At 43.3% G+C, this 9,926-nt stretch overlaps 1 pseudogene; it reads right to left on the reverse strand.

Annotated features, from left to right (window-relative positions):
• Positions 1 to 2,767: 2,767 nt before the first annotated feature.
• Positions 2,768 to 4,820, reverse strand: LOC147982867 (uncharacterized; annotated as a pseudogene).
• Positions 4,821 to 9,926: the final 5,106 nt, after the last annotated feature.

Consider the following 9,926-nt stretch of genomic DNA (forward strand, 5'->3'; position numbering starts at 1 on the left):
CTCTGTTCTTCTGCCCTGCCATAAGAATTGTCATGCCTCTGTTTTTCACTTTTCAGTTGCTTCGCCAAAAACTTTCAGAAGAACCTCTTCTGCTGGCCTTGTGCGCAGATTGTTTCAGCTCGAGATTTTTCTTTTCTGAAGCAAATTGTTAGCTCTCTGAACTTGAATTGCAATGGCGATGCTCTCATCTTGCAGAGCAGAGCGCTGAAGGGACTTGTAAAACTCATACGTATATGCTGTTATCAGTTACAGAGGTGTGGGCTAATATTTTAGCCGTTTTATCTACACTTCATTTGTCGCAGGAACAGGACTTCTAGGCCATAATAAAGCAATGAGTAAACACAACTTGCTGAAGAGAAACATTGTGAAACCAGTTGACTGGACTCTTCATGGAAAAATGGAACTGTTTATGTTCAATATTTTTGGTTGAGTAGTGGCTACCAGGTTATGGATTCAATTGTCTGATACACTTTACTGTCACATCAAATGTGTGCTAGATATGTGACACTACAGTGGCAGGCTTTTGTTGAGTGAGGAAACGCAGCCTGCAGTTCTAATTACTCCCTCCGTTCGTTTTTATAAGGCGTTTTGGGTAGTTGGTTTTGAACTGTTTAGAGCACTGTCTGAATAGGATTAAACGTCTTATATAAGTGAACAGAGAGAGCACTAATTATTCAGCTGCAGGGACATTGAGTTTCAGCTAATACAGCGGACTTGGATTAACTGGGTCGGGCAATGTGTCTTGTCAAATTTTGCTAAGGAGATGTGGGCTTATGTACAGGGGTTCTATGTTGAGATTGCACTTGAGAGAAGCTGAAATTTCATTCCTGGACGTTTCTCAAGGTAGACTGAATGGCTGCTCAAAAATTAAACGTAATCATGTGTTGTATCCTCTTCTGTACTCATTCTGCTTCCTTCTATCAATGAAATGATACACAAACTTTGCGTATTCACGAAAAAAAAGAAAATGGCGGATGTACATAAAGTCTTGCTTGGACTCAAGATGCCATCTTTTCAGTCTTAGTGTCGGCCTTTCAGGATAACGGCATTGCAGTTACATGATGAAGTAGGTGCACAGGAAATCAAAATAGAGTGAGACGATAATACCACATCCATCTGGCAGTTAATCGGTCACCACCACCTCGATAGCGGCAGAATGACACCATTATCATGAGTGTGACATTGGTCGGCACGGGCGTGGCATACAGGTGCTGTGGAGGTGGCTGTGCAGGCTGCGAGAGTGAGCAGATCCAGCTCAGTGATGGTGTTCATTCTGTATGCCACACCCGTGCTACCAAACTCACCAACAGATCTGCGAGGAGAGTGAGCACATCATGCGCTGCCCAATCCCGTCTGGTGGATCAAGGCCGGCCTGGAGGGTGACACTCTTTTCTTCGAGCAAAAGGGGTTTCCCCTTGATTTTCATTAAGAATACTAAGTTGAATATTACACCACCAAACACCACCCGTCAGCAGAATCCTGTTGGCGAGTGTTACGCCCTCTGTGTGGAGTGTGACACTCGCCAACAGGATTCCTAGCAACATCAGGTCTTTGCGTTTGGTATCATCCAGAGCTTTTGTTGCTGGCTTGGCATCACATACGACTCTAGCACACTCATGTTCATTTGCTATGTCGTCAGTGTCGTCATGCGTCTGCTTTTCACTATTCAGTCGTGTGTCACAAAAAATGTTACGAACAGTGTCTTGTATCAAGAAGGCCACAGCCATGGACAGGAAGATGCTGATGGATGTTGTCAGGCACCCGAAGCTACTTGTTTGCCAGCATGATACATTATTAGGCTCCTTAGGAGTCCCTCCCGTCTCTCCCGAGTCGCCCCCGTGCGGCGGCTAGGAGGCCCCCAGATCCCGTCGCCCTCGACTCGCCCTCTCTTCCTCCTCCTCCCTCACCGCCGCCCGAGGGCGCGGCCAGGCAAAGCCTTGCCATCGCCGGCGGCGGCGGGGACTAGGTGCCCTCCCGCTCGTGAGGAGCTGGCGGGGGCCGGAGCGTGGCGTGCGGCCGGACGTCACGACGAGGGATGGCGGCGCTCCAGCGATCCCATTTCCCATGGCAGGCGGCTTCATGATTTGGGGCGCTACGGTCGCCAGGGACAGCGGGTGGGCGGCCTCTTTTTCAAATTATGCCTATCGTACCCTCCGTTATGAAGGGGTATGGGACAATCTTAGCCATCCTTGTGTTGAAGGGGGTCTACCGAAGCAGAAGTGAAAAGTGAATAGCAAGAGAAGCATTCCCAAACCACAGGTCCTCCAAAGACTTGCTGCACTTAGGGTCAGCATTCCATCTGCAGCAAGCAGCTCTAAAAAATGTGCGCTGTAGCCGATGCCATCGCTGAACTCCTATGCATTGCCTGCACCTGAAGCTCCTACCCCCATCGCTGTCAGTAGAGGAACTACGTCAGAACCTGCTACTTCACACAACACCAACTGGATATGACTTTCTGCTGCTGTCAATAAATCGTAACTGATATGCACATACTGCACTGCCCACAACAAAGATCCCTGGACCTGCATCTATTTTGGAACTTGTTCACATATCATCGTTGCAACTAAAAACCATATAAAAACACAATATGTTCACAAAATCATTGCTGGGATAGCTAGCATGTCAATTGAGGTTCTATGGTCCAATGTATTCATCATAGGAAACTGAGCAAGAAGTGCTGAAATGAAGAAAGATATGCTTACAAAGTACAAAGTGAGGATATTTCTGGATATTCATTAAAGTACACTGAATTATTCAAGGTTCAGCTTCATTCTTCTTCCTTCCGATTTCTTATGTCTACTTTTACTTGGTGGAGGTGTTCTAGATAAAGCCACATGATAGTCAGAAACTCACCGCCGCTGCTGAGTTTCCTCGCATGCGCCTCCCTGTTGCACCGGTTGGCTGCATAGGCCAGGAAGTCCAACCACAGCTTCAGCAGCAACTTAACCACATTTTCCTTCCTATTAAGAAGTGTGGTAGCAATAAAACTTGCATAATTGAGCCGAGGATTTTCAGAGTTAGTAGGTCCTTCCTTCTTCAGTATAGCACTGGCGATCTTCTTCTCAAGTTCAGAAGGTTTCCAGTCACGGTGATGGTGTGATCGGAACAAGTTAATGAGCACAGTGCAGACTCTGTTGCCAGCAGAACCGGCAACGTGTTCACATATCGTGTCCAGTTGTATGCAGGTTTGCTCATACAACCAATTTTGGGGAAGGCCTGGTAGCATGTCGGGGGAGTCCACGAGGAGGAACATCATGTAGTTGGACAGTACACGGACCACCTCCACCTCGTCGTTGCCCCATTGATCTTTTTTAGCTAGGATTAAGTCGGTGGCGATGTGCCAGCAGATGACGCTCTCATGGAAGTCAACTAACTTATAATACTCCAAGTCCTTCAAGAGTTCAGGGTACTCCTCGTCATTCAGTGCCAGTTCACCCCATTTAGTCCTCCGCAGGCCCATTGTGTTCATATCACCCGTTGAGACCAGCCACCCCCCTGCACACTTCTTGACCTTCTCAGAGACATCGATGGTCCTCAAGTGCCTCCTATCCCACCACTCACCGGGTCTCAGCATCTTGAATAGATGGCCGGGCCGGCGACTCATCTGATCCACCTGTCCAGCACGAAACTGCAACATGTTGTGCTGACCTATGGTGCCTGACCACCTCCTTGAACATCCTGTCATGATCATCTTGCCAGGCCAGGACCGGCGAAGAGAAAGAAGTGTGCGCCGTAGCCGATACCATCTTCCAGTGCACAGAGCTGAATGCCGGAGCCAATCCAATCGTGTGGCGCACAAGAAGCCAAGCGCCCAGCTCGACCCTAGTGCGCCAACGAGCGATTTCGTCTCCAGGACCAAGGCACCACCTAACAAGGCGTATGTGATGACAACATCCACTTGGCTGTAACCATCTTTGTTGCTCAATTGAAACAACACGAGTGAAGCAATGACAGCGAGCGGCCAGATGATACGGATGCAATACCCCACCCAAGAGTGGATCACGTTTGCTTTGGTGTACAGGATATCATACATGAGGGACAGTTCCATCTCCATCACCCTCCACATTTTCTGAGGGACTTCCCTATGTTCCTTGATTGTTACCTTACTCCGGGTATCTGAGTCGTCTATCTCAAGCACTGAATCAACTATCCCACGCTTGCAGATATAAAAAAGGGAGGAGGCTCAAAAGGGAGTGAGCACGCTGCAAAATGCGCTCGTCGGGCAAGTCGTTGTGCCATTCTTTATAAAAATGTTGGTCACGTCTTGGTACCTTGGGAGAGCTCTTTGTTTTGTTATTTTCTTTGGTTGTCTTGAGAGAGCTCTGGAGGATGCTGAAGTTGGCCGACCGGAGTGCCCATGTCCTCTCACCATACTTTGCAACACCAACAACGAGTATTAAGATGGCAGCCAGTGTGAGCAAGATCTCGCTGCCGGCGATATACTTGTAGAGGACATATCCGGCTCCCGCAACTTGCACCACAAGGATCAGCAAGTGGCGTTTCCAGAGCTTGCTATCCTCGAGGGCATAGGCGGTGATGTTGTCCGGGCCACCAAGGTGCAGCAGGAGGAATGGCGCCCACAAGGCAATGAGCTGGTGGTCTTGTGGTGTGTTGCTGCTGTATAGGAGCTGGCCGGCAGCATATATCGCGGTCATGTCCGACAGCTGGTACGCCAGCCAGAGGGGAACCCTCAGCATAGCTGAGTTACTACGCCGACGTACATTGGCGAAGAGATGGAGGATGACCTGGAAGGCCAGGCTCAAGAGAACCCCGATCTGGCTCGCCCAGTTAATCCAGAAGTCCAACGGCCCTTCAGCCATTATTAAAGGCTTGATCCAGAAACGCAACAACTGTAGATATATACGTAAAATCAGTAATGTCAATAAAACAAGGTAAGATCAAAGCCTAATTGCATAATATTGAGCTAGGACATGGCAAAGCAGAGGCAGGACAACACTCTACTCTGAACAAAGTGATCACACGCACTGCAGAGCATGTCACTGCTACCTTAGAGTAACCACTGAGCAATTTATCGAGTACACAGTCAAGTCAACATACATGTTATTCTGTTTATTCATGCTGCAGTATCTAGCCAACCATGAGTGCCAGCTAGCTGTACACTCTGAGCCAGGAATTTAAGAATACCGATAAGCGATGAGGAATCACATGAGATTATGTGCGTAAATACAGTCTCAAACATGTGCATACCACATAATCATCGAATTATAAAGGACATGAGAGTTGAGACCATCATAGTAGTATATAAGCTGCATTCGATCAACCAACAATAATATATGCTAATCGACCAATACAATTATATTCCAAGACGAATGTGGTAGCAGGTTCAGACTGTCGTCTTCAACAACACAAATTCGACGGGTTACGTCCTATGCAAAAATCCTTAGGTTAAATAAGGCTACTCGGCAGCACTCACATCGCAGCACAGTGGGCATGGCCTCCGGAGAAGGAGACCCCGGCGCATCCGAGTGGCCTGGGCGCTGTGCCTGCAGGCTGTTGGCGGCCAGTAACTCCACACGAGAAGAGCAACTATGGGGTAACTACATGATGCAGGTGGTCGCGGCGGCGGCTGGTCCTAACAATGGACAGGAGGCGCCGGGGTGCGCTCGTGGTCGTGGTCTCGGCCATGGCGCAGCAGAACAGATTGGAAAACTGTGGAGTTTGGGATTTGGGTATTTCGGGGCTGTTTGTTAGAGTCCTGAACATTGTGCGTAAAAACGGCTGCCTGAATTGAGCCTGAGATGGTGAGCTTTTTCTGCTTAACCAGGCTTGTCTAGGCTTATGTGTTTGGTTCCTTTCCTAGATGGTCACTTTGTCATTTACTCCCTTCGTCCAGTGAAGAGTGTATATTTAACTTTAAATTTTTTCCATGAAAAAATGTACTTCTATCTTTTTAAGAGTGAACTGCAAAAAAACATCGATACTTCAGGCAAGGTTTGCAGGAACCACGCATTTACAGAATTGTGTGGTTCCTGCAAACCTTGCCTGAAGTGTCGATGTTTTTTGCAATTCGCTCATCTTTCCAATGACCTTTAAAGTAGAAAAAATCATTTCTCTCTCATCACAGGGTAATCAAGATCAATAACATTCTACGCATGGTCTCCTCAATTCCTACATGTGCTTAGCTCATTGAGAGTTGGGTAATTAAAAAGCAGAGAAATGGTGGCTTGCAACTTTCCAAAGCATTTTTTTAGTTCACTTCATAGTTTGTTCTAAAATTTCTATACGTACAGTTTCCACCGAACGAAGAGAGTAGTGCTTAAAGATATTTTACCCAATGAACAGTATGGCTCATGGCTGATTGTCAGCGGAAGAAAAAGTAAAAGTACGCCTGGGCAGGTTAATCATGTTGCCTGGGCTTAGTATTTATCTATCTTTTTTTTTTAATGTAGAACCAGACTAATCATACTGATTGGACTCCCAGGCCATGCAGACTTCTCATTTTCCAAGACACGATCCAAACAAATATATATTAGGAAGGTAGCCCAGGCCAGGCGTGCAGCGGCCAGACCACTAACCAAACACATTCTTCCTGTGGAGACGCGGCCACGAATGGGTCCCGCCTGAATTGACCACTGGGATCTCCGAGTTCCGGGTGAGCACTAGAATTGGCTAAACGGGCCGACCGGCACGGCACGATCCATGCAGGCATGTTTAGTAGATGGGCCGTGTAGAGCCGCTCCATGTGCCTCGCTCTACGGTCCAGACATGACCTAGCTAGTAAACAGGCCAGTCCGTGGCACGTTTAGCACACTAGAGTTATGTTGTGCTGGCCCGCTTGCCCAGCCTCTAAGCCCAAACACGGCCCCAGGCGTGCCTGGCCCATGTCGAGTAGTGATGGTGTGCTCACGGCCGGCCTGGCTGGGAGCCCCTATTTGACACGCTTTGCGTCAAATTGGCGGCCTGACGCACAGAGAGGGACCTGACTGGGCTGGCCCATTGAGTTCTACCGCGGGACAAAAAATATAGCACGTAAAAGGAAACGCACGCGACCCAGGAATCGAACCTGAGAACAACTGCGTACTATCACGCACTAATAGCCACTCGGCCTAACGAGTACTGACGCTAATAAAGCAGTGCGTTTCTTAAAGAACTAACCATAGATGTGGAACCAGAATGATATATTTTACTTAAATAACTAACCATAGATGTGCGTTTTTATTTTGAATGATTATATTTAAAAAAACTGAGTGTTCTGTGAAAGCAAACACTTTTCAAATCGGCGAATTCCTTTAAAAAACTGATTTTTTTAAAAGCAGGAAATTGAACTTGCGACAAAATTTGAAAACACACACTGAAATTTTGAAAATTCTAAATATATTTTAATTTTCAACAAAAATATGACGCATGTGATCAATTTTTTTGAATTGTGAACAAATTTTGAAACATTAATAAATTTCAAATTCATGAACAAAATTATTAAAACACGAATATTTTTCAAATCTGTGAACAAATTTTGAAACTGCGATCATTTTTCAAAATTGCGAACAAATTTTGTAACATTAACAAATTTCAAATCTTGAACAAAATTATAAAATTGTGAACACTTTTTGAATTCTTTACAAATTTTGAAACCGTATTTTTTATATTGTGAACAAATTTTAAAACATGAATAAATTTCAAATTCGTGAACAAAATTATAAAATTGTGAACATTTTTCTAATCAGCGAACAAATTTTGAAAACCATGAACATTTTTGAATTGTCAACAAATTTTGGAACATGGATAAATTTCCAATTCATGAACAAAAATATAAAAACACAAACATTTTTTGAATCTGTGAACAAATTTTGAAACAGCGAAATTTTTTAAAATTGCGAACTAATTTTGAAACATGAACAAATTTCAAAATTTTGAACAAAATTATAAAATTGTGAACATTTTTCGCATTCTGAACAAATTTTGAAACCGTTTTTTTATATTTTGAACAAATTATAAAACATGAATAGATTTCAACTTCGTGAACAAAATTATAAAAATGTGAACATTTTTCGAATCAGCGAACAAATTTTGTAAACCGTGAACATTTTTGAATTGTGAACAAATTTTGGAACATGAAACAAATTTCAAATTCATGAACAATATTATAAAATTGTGAACATTTTTTGTTAAACCGCGAACATTTTTTGAATTGTGAAGAAATTTTCAATTATGATGCAATTTCAAAATTCGTGAACAAAATTATAAAATTGTGAACATTTTTCAAATTGTGAACAAATATTAAAACCGTAATTTTTTTGAATTGTGAACAAATTTGGAAACCATGAACATTTTTCGAATTATTCACAAACTTTGAATCCGTGACTTTTTTGAATTGTGCACAAATTTTAAATTAATATAAAAACGAAATGGAAAAAAAAGAAAAAACAGAATAAGGAAAATGATAGAAAAGAAAAAAAATAGAAAATAGAAAAAACAGAATAAAGAAACAAAAGTAAAAACAGAAAAGGGAAAATAAGAGAAAAGAAAAAAAGAAAGTAGAAAAAACGAAATAAAGAAAAAACCAATTCAAGGAATTTTCTAGAAGTTTCCCAAAACCAGAAAAAAAAACCAGCTGAGAACCTCTAGAAGGTTCCCAAAACCGGGGGGCGTTTGAACGGTTAAACGGGCCGGCCCGCTGCGTCGCTGCTCGGTCGCTCGCCTGTGCGAAGCGCCGGCAGTTTGACGCAGCGAGCGGCAAATAGGATTTTCCGGCCTGGCTGGCCCAACCAAGGTGGCTGCGTTTCGTGAGCACCACAACCTGGGCATGGACAGGCCGCTCGGGCTTGGCTCAAGGGTCTAGCTTGGACCTTAATCTGTAGCCCAAAAGATAATTTGGGCCACTAAACTTTCCGAGAGTTTCTTAGATTGTTTTATTGATTTTACAGAATGTCTTCAAAACATTCTGAAAACTTTGTATTTTTAGGAATTGCCAAAAATATGGCAGACAAAGAAATTTGATGGAAATTTTCATTATTTTAAGCAAAAAAATCTGAAACTTTTCCAGAATGATTAGAATTGTTTCTTGATTTTACAGAATTTTTTATTTTTGTAGAAACTATGATTTGTTTGTCAAAATTTCGCTGATGTGGCTTGCTGACTTGATGGTCAACGGGTCAAACCTGGTCAAAAGGGTCAAAATTAGGGTGTGAGGAGAGTAGGGTTGAATCCTTGTCGGTTTTAAGAGTTCGGGTTGATTCTTAGCTTGATTCTTAGACTAAGGCAAGAGTTTAATGTTGAAAGATGCACTTCTCTCTAAGATTTTTTATGACGTGGCATACTATGAATTAGGAGTCCGGGCAAAGTTGTATGTACATGAACCAACAACCCTTGCACAAACTTCAGCGTAGAATGATAGAGCACCTTGGGGCATCTCTAAAAATGTACCAACAATTATCTTACAGCCATTAGAACTGCCCTTATTTACTTTCACATCTTTTATTAGGCAAACTAGATACACTCTATTGGAGTATAGTTGTATAATAAGTTGTTGATTGATGACATGTCAGATTTTATCAACAAACTAACAAATAAAGCGGTTGGAGTTGCCTTAATAAAATCGATGGGAAAAACATTTCCGAGTGCTAGGCTGATGTGTATCTACATGGTTGTAAGCGCACAAGTAATCGTGTACATGCAATCCATATTAATATTAAGGAAATATATTAATTGCATTGAAAATTAATATCCGATGAGTGTTGATAGTAGGTATGCTATTTTCCAAGTAAGTCGGTATTGTACTAATTAGGGGAGGATGCTAAAAACTTTTAGCGCTAAACACTAGAGGGACATAGACCATTGGATATATCTGGTTCAATGGATGAGATATTTTGGGTCTCCACGATTCACTCTTTTTATATAAATTACAATATAATAAGTATAGCTATAGATGTGATACATCACTCGGAGGATCTCATGGGTTGATGTTT

This window comes from Triticum urartu, chromosome 2A (assembly GCF_056163025.1).
Source record: "Triticum urartu cultivar PI428250 chromosome 2A, HENAU_Tu73, whole genome shotgun sequence".
NCBI classification, from domain to species: domain Eukaryota; kingdom Viridiplantae; phylum Streptophyta; class Magnoliopsida; order Poales; family Poaceae; genus Triticum; species Triticum urartu.